Source organism: Mobula hypostoma, chromosome 7 (genome assembly GCF_963921235.1).
Source record: "Mobula hypostoma chromosome 7, sMobHyp1.1, whole genome shotgun sequence".
NCBI lineage: Eukaryota > Metazoa > Chordata > Chondrichthyes > Myliobatiformes > Myliobatidae > Mobula > Mobula hypostoma.
In genome coordinates this window covers 112417220-112432175 of record NC_086103.1, presented here as the reverse complement: position 1 = coordinate 112432175, position 14956 = coordinate 112417220, and positions in this window count along the sequence as shown.

The following is a 14956-nucleotide window of genomic DNA, read 5'->3' as shown; positions in this document are numbered from 1 at the left end:
GACAGTGGGGGGAAGGAGAGAGAGAGCAAAAACGAATGAATATTCAAACGGCTTCCACACAGACCTTCGATATTCTTCGCAGTCAGCTTTCGGGCGAGCCCTTTGTGATGTCTTCTGAGGTCACCGACCATGACCCCTCCGTTTCCAGATACGATCGTTTCTCTGCGGTGAACCTGGCACCCAGGCAAGGGCGGACACACACCAGGTTCCCGCCAATCGTACCTTTCCACCCTGTGCATCTATGGCTAGGTCCCGCGACCAGCCCTCCAAAACCTCCCACTGACTTGTGGGAGATGCACTGCTTCCAGGGTCTCGTTACCTCAGGGTGTCGTGTGTGTGTGCCTTAGCAAACCTGTCCCTTTTTATCCCCCTGCTGGGGTATCGCCTGTCCATCACTTCAAACAGTTCAGAGTTCAAAGGGGGGGGCCGATCTTGACAGCTCTCCTTCCGTTAAACTCTCCTGTCCCTTCATTAACATCTCCAAATGCTGCTCCATTGTTTTCCTTATCTCTCTTTCTCCTGAAGACAGGTGGCAGACCAACTGCTGATCCCACTGGTGCCAGCACAGGACAGCTAACATCTTAATCTATGTGTACTCTCGTCAGAACTGCTAGGTTCCATGTTCTGCTTAGACCCTCCAGATCTCTTCTGGGACTGAGGTGATCTGTACAAATAGATTGTGTCTGAACTGGAGAGGGGTGGAGGGAAAGAATATTCTTACAGGGAGGTTTGCCTATGCTGCTCAGGAAGGTTAAACTAGTCTGGCAGGGAGGTGGGACCCTATGTGGTAGTGTATCAGATGAAATAAATATAAAGCAAGCAAGTACACTTGGCAGGGAGGTGAAGAAGTATGGAGGGCCCGAATGGCTAAACTGCAATTGCTTTTATACAAGAAGCCTCACAGTCAAGGCAAATAAACTTAGAACATGAATCAGCACATGGGATTGTGACATTACCTGCTGTGACTGAAGCAAGATTGAAGGATGAGAAGGACTGACAGCTCAATTCTCCAGGCTTCCAATTCTTCCAGAGTGACACAGGTGGAGGGAAGAAAGGAGAGGACATGTTTTTTCGTTTCGGGAGAACATCATGGCAGTACCTAGTGAGGATTTCCAGGGGTGAACATCCAACAAGGCCATAGATAGAACTTAGAAATAAAAACAAGGGCAGGAAATCACTGGTGGGGTTATATTGTAGGCCAGGGGTCCCCAACCTTTTTTGCACTGTGGATTGGTTTAATATTGACAATATTCTTGCGGACCAGCCGACCCGGGGGGGGCAGGGGTGGTAGGGGTGCCAATGGAGAAGAGTACCAGTCAAATACACATCAAAGTTGCTGGTGAATGCAGCAGGCCAGGCAGCATCTCTGGGAAGAGGTACAGTCGACGTTTCGGGCCGAGACCCTTCGTCAGGACTAACTGAAAGAAGAGCTAGTAAGAGATTTGAAAAGCGGTTTTCAAATCTCTTACTAGCTCTTCTTTCAGTTAGTCTTGACGAAGGGTCTCGGCCGAAACGTCGACTGTACCTCTTCCTAGAAATGCTGCCTGGTCTGCTGCGTTCACCAGCAACTTTGATGTGTGTTGCTTGAATTTCCAGCATCTGCAGAATTCATCGTGTTAGCAGTCAAATACGTTGGGTTTATGCCGAGAAAGACTACAATGACCATGAAGCCTTGCGCGGGCACCAGTGCACATGCGTGACTTGCGCATATGTGTACATGCCGATTTTTCTCTACAAATCGTTTTTGGCGATTCTGTTCGGGGGGGGGTAGGGTGTTAATCACGACCGGAATATAGATGGTAAGTGGCTAATACACTCAATTTCATTTCTAAAAGGGTTTATCTAACAAATTTAATATTAAACACAGCGTATATTTTCCTCGCATGAATATAGGGATAACTCAATTATCAGCGGAGTTCAGGGGAGTTTGAAGTAAGTGTTGAACGAACTTCCAGTAGAAGTGGTAGAGGCAGGTTCGATATTATCATTTAAAGAAAAATTGGATAGGTATATTGACAGGAAAGGAATGGAGGGTTATGGGCTGAGTGCAGGTCGGTGGGACTAGGTGAGAGTAGCGTTCGGCACGGACTAGAAGGGCAGAGATGGCCTGTTTCCATGCTGTAATTGTTATATGGTTATATAAGTCAATAGCATCATAATGTTTTAAGTAATGTTTGGATATTAAACACACAGCACATATTTTCCCCGTATGAACATATAAAATCATTGCAACACACCAATATCGCTGAATCAGTGGGAGCCCTGGGCTTGTTTCCCTGCAACAAGACGGTCCCATTGAGGGGTGATGGGAGACAGCGATACTCGAAAGGGGTTCATTGTGTCAGTCTATTCCGCAATTTAGTTTTCATTGCATTCTTGCAGAGATATGTTGGAAATGGAAGCAATGTTTTCAGTGCTCTCATGGCTATCTCAGGATATTTAGCCTTGACTTTGATCCAGAATGCCGGCAGAGATGTTGTGTCAAACATACTTTTCAGCCTGCCGTTATTTGCAAGCTCGAGGAGTTGATCTTCTTCCTGCGCTGATGATGTGTGCGTAATGACCTCGTGTGTGTTCAAGCTCAACAGTGGGAGTGACAGGGAATGAGGAAAGGTGCAGCCGACTCCTATCGCCAAATCATATTGTTGCCTCGCAGCCCGGTAGCACATGCTTTGCGGCCCGATACCGGTCCGTGGCCTGGTGGTTGGGGACCGCTGTTGTCGGACCCTTCAACTTGCAGTGGGGATTACAGGAGCATATACAGTACAGGTGTCCCCCGCTTTTTGAATGTTCGCTTTATGAAACCTCACTGTTACGAAAGACCTACATTAGTTACCCTGTTTTCGCTAACAGAAGGTGTTTTCGCTGTTACGAGAAAAAGCAGCGCACGATAAAAAAAATCAGCGAGTGCCCTGAGCAGCCACTCTCCCCCGGATTCGGAATGGTATTCTCGCCGGCATTGCTTAAACACGTGCCTGTGAGCAGCCGTTAGGAAGATGAGTTCTAAGGTATCGGAAAAGCCTAAAAGAGCTCGTAAGGGTGTTACACTTAGTGTAAAACTAGACATAATTAAGCATTTTGATCGTGGTGAATGAAGTAAGGACAAAGTGAGTTTGGCTTGTGGAAGCTGACGAAGATGATGTTGAAGAGGTTTTGGCATCTCATGACCGAGAACTAATAGATGAAGAGCTGATGCAATTGGAAGAGGAAAGAATAACAATCGAAACTGAATGAGTAATGATAAAGTACAACTTTAATTTTGAAAGGGTACGTCGGTTTAGGGGATATTTGCAGGATGGTTTGAGACCTTACAAAGAACTGTATGATAGAAAAATGCGCCAGGCTCAGCAGTCAAGCAAGCCTTCCACATCAGCCACAGCAGACGACGAACCTCGACCTTTGACATCGAAGCAGGCAGAGTTAGAAGAAGATACTTGCCTGCCCTAACGAAAACAGACGACGATGAGATGACACCCCAGTGTCCCACCACCCCAACCCCCAGGCCGTGGACAGATACCGATTCGTGGAGAATGCAGCATTAGCCGGGAGGCATCCAGCACATCTTTAAGAAAAAAAGCGGAAATAAACATGCTAATTAATTACGTGCCGGGCGGCACCTAATTAATTAGCACGTTTATTTCGGCTTTTTTTCTTAAAGACGTGCTGGGTGCCTCCCAGCTACCGCTGGACTGCTGCATGCTTTGCGGATCGGTATCGAGTTGCTGCCTTGGAGGGTGGGGGCCACTGCACCACTCCAACCTCCGACGACTCAGTTTAACACACCATCATCAGTGTGCTTGGCGCTGTCCCGATTCCCGTAAGTGATTCTACACTGTACATACATTATTTCTACTTTATATCTGCTGTGTATTTTTACGTGTTATTTGGTATGATTTGGCAGCTTCATAGCTTAAATGTTACTGGAGAGCGCTTACGCTGTGTTTTTGCCGAGAGCGCTTGCGTGAGATTTTTGCTACGGAGAACAGTGAAGGCAATGATTGTGGGAAAGTATTTCTACTATATATAGGCTGTGTATTTATCATATCATTCCTGCTTTTACTATATGTTACTGTTATTTTAGGTTTTATGTGTTATTTGGCATGCTCTGGTAGGTTATTTTTGGGTCTGCGAACGCTCACAAAATTTTCCCATATAGGTAAATGGTAATTGCTTCTTCGGTTTACGACAATCCGGCTTACGAACCATTTCATAGGAACACTCTACCTTCGGATGGTGGGGGAAACCTTGTATATAGAAAAATCAGATAGGTGTAGGAATGGCAGGGTTTTAATAGGATTGATGGTAAATTCCCTAACACTGACCAGAACTGCTTTACTGCTAATGGATTAGATAGGGCAGAGCTTGTTAAGTGTGTACAGGAAAGTTTTCTGAAGTGGTAGGTAGAGGACCTGACTTGAGAAGAGGCAACACTCAACTGACTCTGAAGAAATGAGGCTGGGAAGGTGGTTGATGTATTAGTGGAAGAGTACTTTGGGACCAAGGACCTTAATTCTGTTAGTTCCATGATAGTCAAGGGAAAAAAAAAGATAGGACTGGTTCATGTTAAAACCCTAAAGTGGGGACAATAATTTCAAAGGCATCAGATAGGAACCCTCAAAAGTTGATTGAGCGTAGTTTCTTGCAGGTAAATTTACACCCACCAAATGGAAATGTTTTAAAAGTGAGATAAAGGATGTTCAGGACGATCATGTTTCTATTGTAGTAAAGGGGGAAACCGGCAAGGTAAGAGAACTTTGGTTGATAGAGAGCTACTGAGGGTCTGGTCAGGAAAATGAAGGAGACCTGTAAGAAGGAGCAGCTGGAATTAGCCATGTATCTCAAATCCTATGAGGGATGTAGTAGTACATCTATGAAGGAAATTAAGAGATCAATAAGGAGCCATGAGATATCCGGGGCAGAGAAGAATAAGGAGAATCCTTAAAGATTCTGTAAGTATATTTTAAGTAAACGGGTAGCTAGGGAGAAAATAGGTCCCATTAAGGCTCAAATGCTAATTACAGTATCTGTGGAGTTATGGGAAGTGGGTGTGGTTTTAAATGAATGCTTCTTATCTGGATTTGCCATGGAGAAGGACTGGTCATGAAGTCAGAGGAGGGAATGGTGATATCCCAGTGCACATCAACATTATGGAGGAGGATGTGCTGGAGGCACTTGAATACCTAAAGATACAGTGGCATGCAAAAGTTTGGGCACCCCTGGTCAAAATTCCTGTTACTGTGAAGAGCTAAGCAAGTGAAAGATTAACTGATTTCCAAAAGGCATATAGTTAAAGATGACAAATTTCTTTAATATTATAGGCAAGATTACTTTTTTATTTCCATCTTTTACAGTTTCAAAATAACAAAAAAAAGGGCCTGAAGCAAAAGTTTGGGCACCCTGCATGACAGTACTTAGTAACACCTCCTTTGGCAAGTATCATAACTTGTAAATGGTTTTTATAGCCAGTGATGAGTCTTTCAATTCTTGTTTGGGGGATTTTCACCCATTCTTCCTTGCAAAAGTCTTCTAGTTTTGTGAGATTCTTGGGCTGTCTTGCATGCACTTCTCTTTTGAGGTCTATCCACAGATTCTCGATGATGTTTAGGTCAGGGGACTGTGCGGGCCATGGCAAAACCTTCAGCTTGCGCCTCCTGAGGTAGTCCATTGTGGATTTTGAGGTGCGTTTAGGTTCATTAGCCTGTTGAGAAGCCATCCTCTTTTCACCTTCGTCTTTTTTACAGACGGTGTGATGTTTGTTTCCAGAATTTGTTGGTATTTAATTGAATTCACTCTACCAGTAAACATTCTCCATGCCACTGGGTGCAACACAAGCTCAAAGCATGATTGATCCACCCCCGTGCTTAACAGTTGGAGAGGGGTTCTTTTCATGAAATTCTGCACCCTTTTTTCTCCATACCATTGCTCATTGCGGCCAAAAAGTTCTATTTTAACTTTATTAGTCCACAGGACTTTGTTTCCAAAATGCATCAGGCTTGTTTAGATGTTCCTTTGAATCTTTTGAATAGAATTCCTTGGCTGCAACTTTTTACAAGCTGTGATACTTGCCAAAGGGGGTGTTACCTAGTACTGCCATGCATGGTGCCCAAACTTTTGCTTTAGGCCTTTTTCCTTTTTGTTATTTTGAAACTGTAAAAGATCGAAATAAAAAAGTAATCTTGCTTATGACATTAAAGAAATGTGTCATCTTTGACTTTATGCCTTTTGGAAATCAGTTCATCTTTTACTTGCTTAGCTATTCACAGTAACAGAAATTTTGACCAGGGGTGCACAAACTTTTGCACACCACTGTAGATAAAATCTCAGGGCCTAACTAGATGTATCCTAAATTTCCTGGGAAGCAAGGGAGGAGACTGCTGGAGTCCTGGCAGAAATTTCTATAGTGTCATTCGCTGTAGGTAAGGTATCATAAAACTAGAGGATAACTGGCATTGTATATTTATCTAAGAAGAACAGTGAGGATAAGCCATGGCCCAGTTTTTGGTGAGACGGTGGTACCTTCAGACATAGCAGCCTCTCCAGGGTCAACCAAAGGTGCTTTTATCTTTTTTGAACATCTTTTTTACGATTGCAAGATATTACTGGACATTAATGCTGAACTTCAAGTACTGCAAGTCTACCCCATCAGAGAGCTGCTCATTGATAGAGGAGATAGACTTGGTGTGGACCGTGACACTGTCCACTAGAGAAAGGTATCAGAGTTGGTGCACAAAGGCAGTGTGCGGTCTGACAGTGAGCAATTGTCTTGCAAGATCCTGTTGGACTTTGGTAATGTAAAATACTGCAAGACCGTTTCCCTTGTCTATTGGCGAGACAGATGGCAGGAGAGAGTTGTGTGGCCTCAGTTGCAGTGAGGGCTGGGCCTCAAGTCACATGCTTGCCTGTCCAGGATAGGAGATGCCAGAGGTGGTGTAGCAAACACCCACGCTGAGTTGGGGGCTGAAAATTATTGGAAGGGATTCTGAAGGACAAGATGTATTTGGAATTGAAAAATCAGGAACCAATTAGGGATCGTCAACATGACTTTTTGCAAATTTGATTTGAGTATTTTCAAACAGTGCCCTAGAAGGTTAATGAGGGTAGGGAGATAGACATTATCTTCATGGACGTCAGCAAAGCCTTTGGCGAGATTCTATATGGTATGCTAATCTGAAAGTTTAGAACACATGGAATCCAGAGTGAACTAGCTCATTGGGTACAAAGTTGACTGGGTGGAAAGAAGCGAAGGATAGTAGTGGAAGGTTGCTTTCTGGATTGGAGGCCTGTGATTAATAGTTTGCTGCAGGGATCATTGCTGGGTCCATTTTTGGTTCATTTTCAAATTCAAGTTTAATTGTCAGTCAACCATACACATGTATACAGCTAAATGAAGCTGGGCCAATGAGCAAAACACAGTACATACAGTCACACACAGCATATATACAGTAGTTGCAAAAGCACAAACAGTCACAAACTAATATTAGCACAAGACCCTGAGTAGCACGTCCTGAAGATTGATGGTGCATGGGATGTTATCCTGGAGCCATGTTTCTAGAAGAACAAGCATGTAGCAGTTCGTCATCTCTGGCTGGGTCAGCCGTAGACCAAAGCAATCCAGCTTGCCTTCCAGAGAGTGAACACTGGAGAGCAGCACCAGTAGGAGATCTGGCATGCAGGGGCCAGTCTCCAAACCTGCATGGATTCCAATCTGCCTCTGTTTTCTCTCACACCTCCTCCTCTGCTGGGTGGCTGTAACAGGTGACAGCACGGCATGAGGTCCTGGTCTGAACAACAACTGAGTCCGTGCAGTCTCGCCAATGAGCTGGAGTTCCAGAAGTTTGTATTACCAATATCCAACAGGGTCTTGCAATCACAAGGAAAACATACAAGACAAACATTTGCACCATTTGTTTGACCTGCAGAGGGCGCTGAGAGCAAGTGCACTACCATTTTACTGAAAGTGATTGTCATGTATATTAATGGTTTAGATAAGAATGTAGGTGGAATCTTTAGTAAGTTTTCAGGTACCACCAAAATTGGTGGTGCAGTGAATAATGAAGAATATTGGCGAAGCTTACAAGCATTCATCAATTGGAAAAGTGGGCAAAGGAATTACAGATGGAGTTTAACTCAGATAGGTGCCCGGTGTTGTATTTTGATAAATTAAACCAAAGTATGACATACGTAGTAAAATGACGGGCCCTGGGTGTTGTTAAATGGGGAAATCTAGGAGTACAAGTACACAGTTTCTTGAAAATAACACTACAGTTAGATAGCATAGTAAAGAAGGCATATGGAATACTTAGCCCTATTGGTTGAGGCATTATTCACAAGATTTGGGACATCATGCTAGAGTTGTACAAAATGTTGGTTAGGCCATACTTGCAGTATTGTCTTTGGTTCTAATTACCACAATATAGATTAAGCAGAGAGAGTGCAGAAAGGAACTCACGGATGTTGCTTGAATTGATAGGCTTGGGTTATAAGGAGAGATTGGAAATGGTATATCTGTTTTCCCTGGAGCAAAGGAGGCTGACAGATGACATCAAAGAGTCTAAAACTGGAGAGCATTGGTTTAAGGCGAGATGGATTAGATTTAAAGGGGATCCAAGGGGTAAGTTTTCAGCAGAAAGAATAGTTGGAACCCGGAATGAGTTACCAGAGGAGCTGCTGGAGGCAGGAACAGTAACAGCATTTAACAGGCATCCATCATGCTTTAGTCTGGTCACCAGAGTCCTCCAGGCACCAACGCTTCTCCTCCCCTAATTACTAGTTGATTATTTTCACCTGTGTCCTGTTTAGTTATCAGTGCACCCTTGCCTTGGTTTTCTGTTTAAGTTCCCCATTTTATTGTCATTGCTTAATTTTGAGTTTATCTACCCTGTGTGTAGTGATTTGTGAGTTCTCGCCTGTGTCCTCTATAAACCAATCAATAACTAAAGGTTCTTTGTTCAACTCCATCCTTATCTCTGGTCTCCTCTGTGCTTCAGTCCAGCTGATCTAAGCCTCTTCTGGTAGTGCACTGGTTGTAGATATGGAATTTCCCCTGAACAACCCGGATCAAACCCAGCCTGACAGTTTCCCCTTATGACAGCCAGACTGAGCCACAACATGGACCCAACAGAGTTTGAGAATCTCTGATCAGTGCTAGCCAGCCAGGAAGTCACAGTGAGTGGACACGAGCGTGTGCTCCAGCAGATCTCGTCCTCCCTGCGGACTCTCACTGAGATCATCCGGTTGTGCCAGTAAATGCCTGCTGCCACCTCAACTCCCAAACCTAAGTGATTTGATGGCTACCCAGGGAACTATAGAGGGTTTTTTACTCAGTGTTCCCGTGATTTTTGATTGCAACTCACTATGTTCCCCTCTGACTGCTGCAAAGTTGCCGATATTATCTCTCTCCTCTCTGGTAATGCTCTCGACTGGGTTATGGTATTCTGGGAAAATTTGTGCTGACGTATCCTTCTTCACCAGGGAGAGGAGGAAGGTGTTTGACCAGTCAGTCAGTGGATGAGAGGTGGCCAACTGACTCTTACTTTGTCAGGGTACCCATAGTGTAACTGACTATGCAATCGAGTTCGACACTCTGGTGGTAGAGAGGGGTTAAAACACCGAAGCCCTTATTGCCATGTTCCAATGTAGGTAATAAGGTGAAATTAAAGATGAATTGGCAGCTAGAGACTCAGTTGAGGATCTCAAGACTCTCCTCGATATCTCCATCTGGGTTGACAATCGTCTCCAGGAAAGGAGAAGAGAGTACCGTAGTGAGTCCTCCCGGGCTGCCAGTCTCCGAAAACCTCCGGTCTTATCGACCTTGGTACAGTCATGCATACCCCTCCCAGCTCCCCTCAACTTTCACCAGAGGAGCCAATACAACTGGACGGAACTCAACCTTCTCCAGCTCAGCAGGGCGGGAGAGTACGCCAAAAAATAAAGAAACAGGATTAGGTCATTTGGCCCATCGAGTCTGCTCTGACATTTCATCATGGCTGGTCCATTTTTTCCTCTCAGCCCCAATCTACTGCCTTCTGTCCATATCCTTTCATGCCCTGACTAAACAAGAATCTATCAACTTCCGCCTCAAATATACCTAGTAAGGCCCGTGGCAATGAATTCCACAGATTCATCACTCTCCAGCTAAAGAAATTCCTCCTTCATCTCCATTTTAAAAGGACATGCCTCTATTTTGATGCCGTGTCCTCTGGTCTTAGACTCCCCACCGTAGGAAACCTCCTCTCCACATCCACTCTATTTGGGCCTTTCAACATTTGACAGGTTTCAATGAGGTCACCACTCATTCTTGGAATTCCAGTGAGTATAGGCCCAGCGCCATCAAAATGAAGGGGAAATGCTGTCTCTACTGTGGTGAGGTGGGACATTTCCATTCTGCTTGTCCTGCGTTCTCTGGAAAATATCCAGATGCTTCCAGGGAAGGGAGGTCGGTGATTGGTTCCACCATTCCTCCCAGGTCTGCTACATCCTGGGTTGTGCCATCTACCTCCATCTCCTGGGGTGAACAACAGCGTTGACTTGAAGCATTCGTGGATTCTGGTGCAGGGAATTTCATGGACTTCAGGTTAGCAAGAGATCTGTCTTCCCCTGGCCATGGCTCAGGGCAGAAGACCTCGGACCCTGGGAGGATCTGCCACCTCATAATGCCCATCTGTCTACATTTAGAACAGCATATCGAGAGTATCCAGTTTCACCTTATTCATTCTCCTCAGCTGCCGTTGATCTTAGAACAGCCCTGGTTAGCTTTCCACAACCCCAAGTTGACTAGTCCATTGGTGCACTTCACAGGTGGTCTTCTTGTTGCTGAATACCTGTCTACCCATCTCTCCTGGGCTGACCTGTGTCCTTCCCAAGTATGCAGACCTGCTGTTGGTTCTTGGTAAGAAAAAGGCCACAACACTTCTTTCACATCGAACCTATGAATGCACAATTGCTGCTCTGGCATCTGATTTCATTCTCCCCCCCCCCCCCCGCAACACCCCCCATATCCCCTGTTGGTGCGGGTTTCTTCCCTGTGGCATAAAATGATGGTGGACTCTGACCAAGTATAGATAATTAAGCCCTCGATAAGATCACAGGGAAGAACCGATGCCCCTTGACAGTGACGTCCATGGCTTTTGAGTTGGGTCAAGGGGCAACTATCTTTACTAAACTGAACCTCTGAAATGCATACAACCTGGTTTGCATTTGGGACAGTAATAAATAGAAGACTGCTTTCAACACCTCCACTGGCTACTACAGATATCTCGGGATGCCATTTGGAATAGTCAACACTCCAGCAGTCTTCCAACCCCTTATCAACAATGTTCCCCAAGAGATGCTAAATCACTTTGTCTTCGTGTAGTTAGATGATATTCTCATCTTCTCCAAGACCTACTGTACCACCAACACATCCAATACGTTCGATGTGTCCTTCAGTGTGTACTCTAGACCAACTATTTGTTAAACTGGAGAAGAGTGAATTCCACATCTCCGCAGTCTCCTTCCTCAGGTTTTCTGTCTCTAAGAGGAATCTGAAGATGGACCTTAGCAAGACCCAGTCCTTCAGGGATTGGCCACAACCCACCATGATCAAGTAGCTCCAGTGGTTTTTCATGTCTGTTCATTTTTACCACAATTTCAGTTCCATTGCAGTACTTCTTACTGCGCTGACTAAGGAAACCTCTGGCCAATTTCGCTGGATCCCAGAAGGGAAATGAGAGCTGTTGAAAGTCAAATTAGCCTTGAAGGAACGCACATTGGCTGAAGGGGGCAAAACAACAATTTGTGGTTTGGACTGACCACAAGAATCTAGCACCAGGCTTGCTGGTCTCTTTTTTTTAAATCTACCATCCAGGTTCAGAGAATCAGGTAATGTTGCAGCTATTTCGAACCCTGGTCAGACCCTACTTGGAGTATTGTGTTCAATTCTGGTCGTCTCACTACAGGAAGGACATGGAAACCATAGAGAGGGTGCAGAGGAGATTTACAAGGATGTTGCCTGGATTGAGGATCATGTCTCATGAGAATAGGTTGAGTGAACTCAGCCTTTTCTCCTTGGAGCGACGGAGGATGAGAGGTGACCCAATAGAGGTGTACAAGATAATGAGAGACATTGATCGCGTGGATAGTCCGAGGCTTTTTCCCAGGGCTGAGATGGCTAGCACGAGAGGGCACAGTTTTAAGGTGCTTGGAAGTAGGTACAGAGGAGATGTCAGGGGTAAGGTTTTTACGCAGAGAGTGGTGAGTGTGTGGAAAGGACTGCTGGCAGTGGTGGTGGAGGCGGAAACGATAGGATCTCTTAAGAGATTCCTGGATTGATACATGGAGTTTAGAAAAATAGAGGGCTATAGGTAAGCCTAGGTAGTTCTAAGATAAGGACATGTTCGGCACAGCTTTGTGGGCCGAAGAGCCTGTAGGCTTTCTATGTTTCTATGTTTCTAATCAGAAGCCGGATGCCTCTCCAGGGAGCTTGAACAATCAGATCTGGTTACTGTCCAAGAAACCATCCTCCTGAAGCCTAAGCTCATGGCAGAGGTCTGATGGTAGATTGAGACCATTGTCAGAGTACAACAGCAGGAGGCAGACCCAGGGAACAACCCACTGGGTCACCTTTTCACCCCTAACTCTACCCATTCAGATATGTTACAGTGGGGGAGAAATTCATTTCACGTATTGCAGGACATCCGGGGATTACTTGAATGGTGGAGTTCATCAACAGGCAGTTCTGGTGGCTGGGCAAAGATGGGGAGGTTAAATCACATGTGGCAGCCTGTCACATCTGTGTCCAGTAAAATGAACCCAGATCATGTCCACAGGGGCTGCTACACCCACTTCCGAATTTCTCCCATAAACGCCAGCTATTGTTGTTCTGCCATCATCCCTGATAGTGTCCCCTTCCAATCAACTTTGGTTAGCTGTTCTCTCATGCCTCTGTAGTTCCCTTTACTCCCCTGTAATACCGATACATTCAATTTTATCTTCTCCTTCTCAAACTACAGGGTGAATTCTATCATCTCACAATCACTGTCTCCTAAGTGCTCCTTTTCCTTAAGCTTCTTAATCAATTCTGGGTCATTACATAATACCCAATCCAGAATTGCTTTGACTTAGTGGACTCAATCACAAGCTGCTCTAAAAAGCCATCTTGCGGGCATTCTATAAATTCTCTCTCTTAGGATCCAATGCCACCTGGATTTTCACATTCTATCTGCATATTGAAATCTCCCATGATTATCACAGATTTCCCTTTTTACATGTTTTTCCTATTTCCCGATGTATGAGGTTTATCAGCTTAGCTTGTAAGTAAGAAAAAAAGTGGAATGGGTGTGTAAGATTTGAGAAAAAATATTTGGTATGAATATGATATTAGGCTAAATTGTGCTCAATTGGCTCTGCCACCTGGGGTCACCCTTTTCTCTCCCTCCCCCGCCCAAAGTCTACTCTCATTGTAACTAGCTACAAATGCAGAGGTCCAGACCTTGTGGATATCCTAGAAGTGAGTGGTGAGACATAATGAGATCTCAGTAGCTATTTGGCTTCAGCTGGCATTTCACTGTGACACAGCTCCCGGAACCCAATGGCAGCTTTTGATGGGGAACAGATTATAAACTTTGTAAGGGTTTTCAAATGTTTTGATAATGCAGAGGCATTTCAAAGTTATTCAAATATCTTAAATGAAATTTTAATTTTAAAATAAAATGTATTAAAATAACACATCAATGAGTAATAGAAGATTAATTAAACAAATAAATACAAGAGATTCTGCAGATGCTGGAAATCCAGAGCAACACACATCAAGTGCTACAGAAACTCAGCAGGTCAGGCAGCATCTATGGAAATAAACACAGTCAACTTTCTGTGGTGAGACCCTTCATTAGGACTGGAAAGGAAGAATAAGGAGGTGGGGGGAAGGGAAGGAGGACAAGCTGGAAGGTGATAGTTGAAATCAGGTGGATGGGAAAAGGGCCGGAGAAGAAGGAATCTGACCAGAGAGGCGTGGACCATGGGAGAAAGGGATGAAGGACAGCATGGGGAGGGGGGGGTGATGGGTCTGTGGAGAAGTGGTAATAGGTCAGGGTGGTGAATAGAAGAGGGAAGGGGGATTGGAAAAGATAAAGAGAAGGAAAAAAACTTAGCAGAAGGAGGAATTGATGTTCATGCTATCAAGTTGGAGGTTACTTGATGGAATACGAGGTGTTGCTGCTCTGCCCTGAGGGTGGCCTCATTGTGTGATAAGGGGAAGCCATGGACGGCATGTTGGAATGGGAATGGGGATAGAAATTAAAATAGTTGGCCACCAGAAAATTCCAGTTTTGGCAGAAGGTCCTTGACAAACCAGGCCCTATTCTACGTAGGTTCTCACCAGTGTAGAGGAGGCAGCATTGGGAGCACAGAAATACAGTAGACACTGAACATTCTGTATTCACAGGTGAAGTGTTGCCTCACCTGAAAGGACTGTTTGAGGCCCTGAATGGAGGTGAGGGAAAAGGTAAATGGGCAGATGTAGCATTTATGTCACTTGCAGGAATATATGCCAAGAGGGAGATTAGTGAGGAAAGATGAATGAAGCAACCCCTGCAGAAAGCAGAGAGTAAAGATGTTTTTGGTGCAGGATCTCATTGAAGATGGCGGAGGTTGCAGAGAATGAAGTGTTGAATGCAGAGGCTCATGGGATGCTAGGTGAGGACGAGGAACTCTACCCTGTTAAGCAAGTGGAAAGATGTGATATGGAGAGATGTCCAGGAAATGGAGAAGTGCGGGTATGGGCAGCAGAAATGGTGAAGGAAGGAAAACCCCATTCTTTGAATGATGTCCTGGAAAGGAAAACCTCATCCTGGAAACATATGTGGTGGAGATGAAGGAACTAAGCAAATAGAAAAGCATTTTTACAGCAGACAGCTTGGGAAGAGGTATAGTCAAGATGGCAGTGGAAATCAGTAGGTTTATGAAAGATATTAGTAGACAG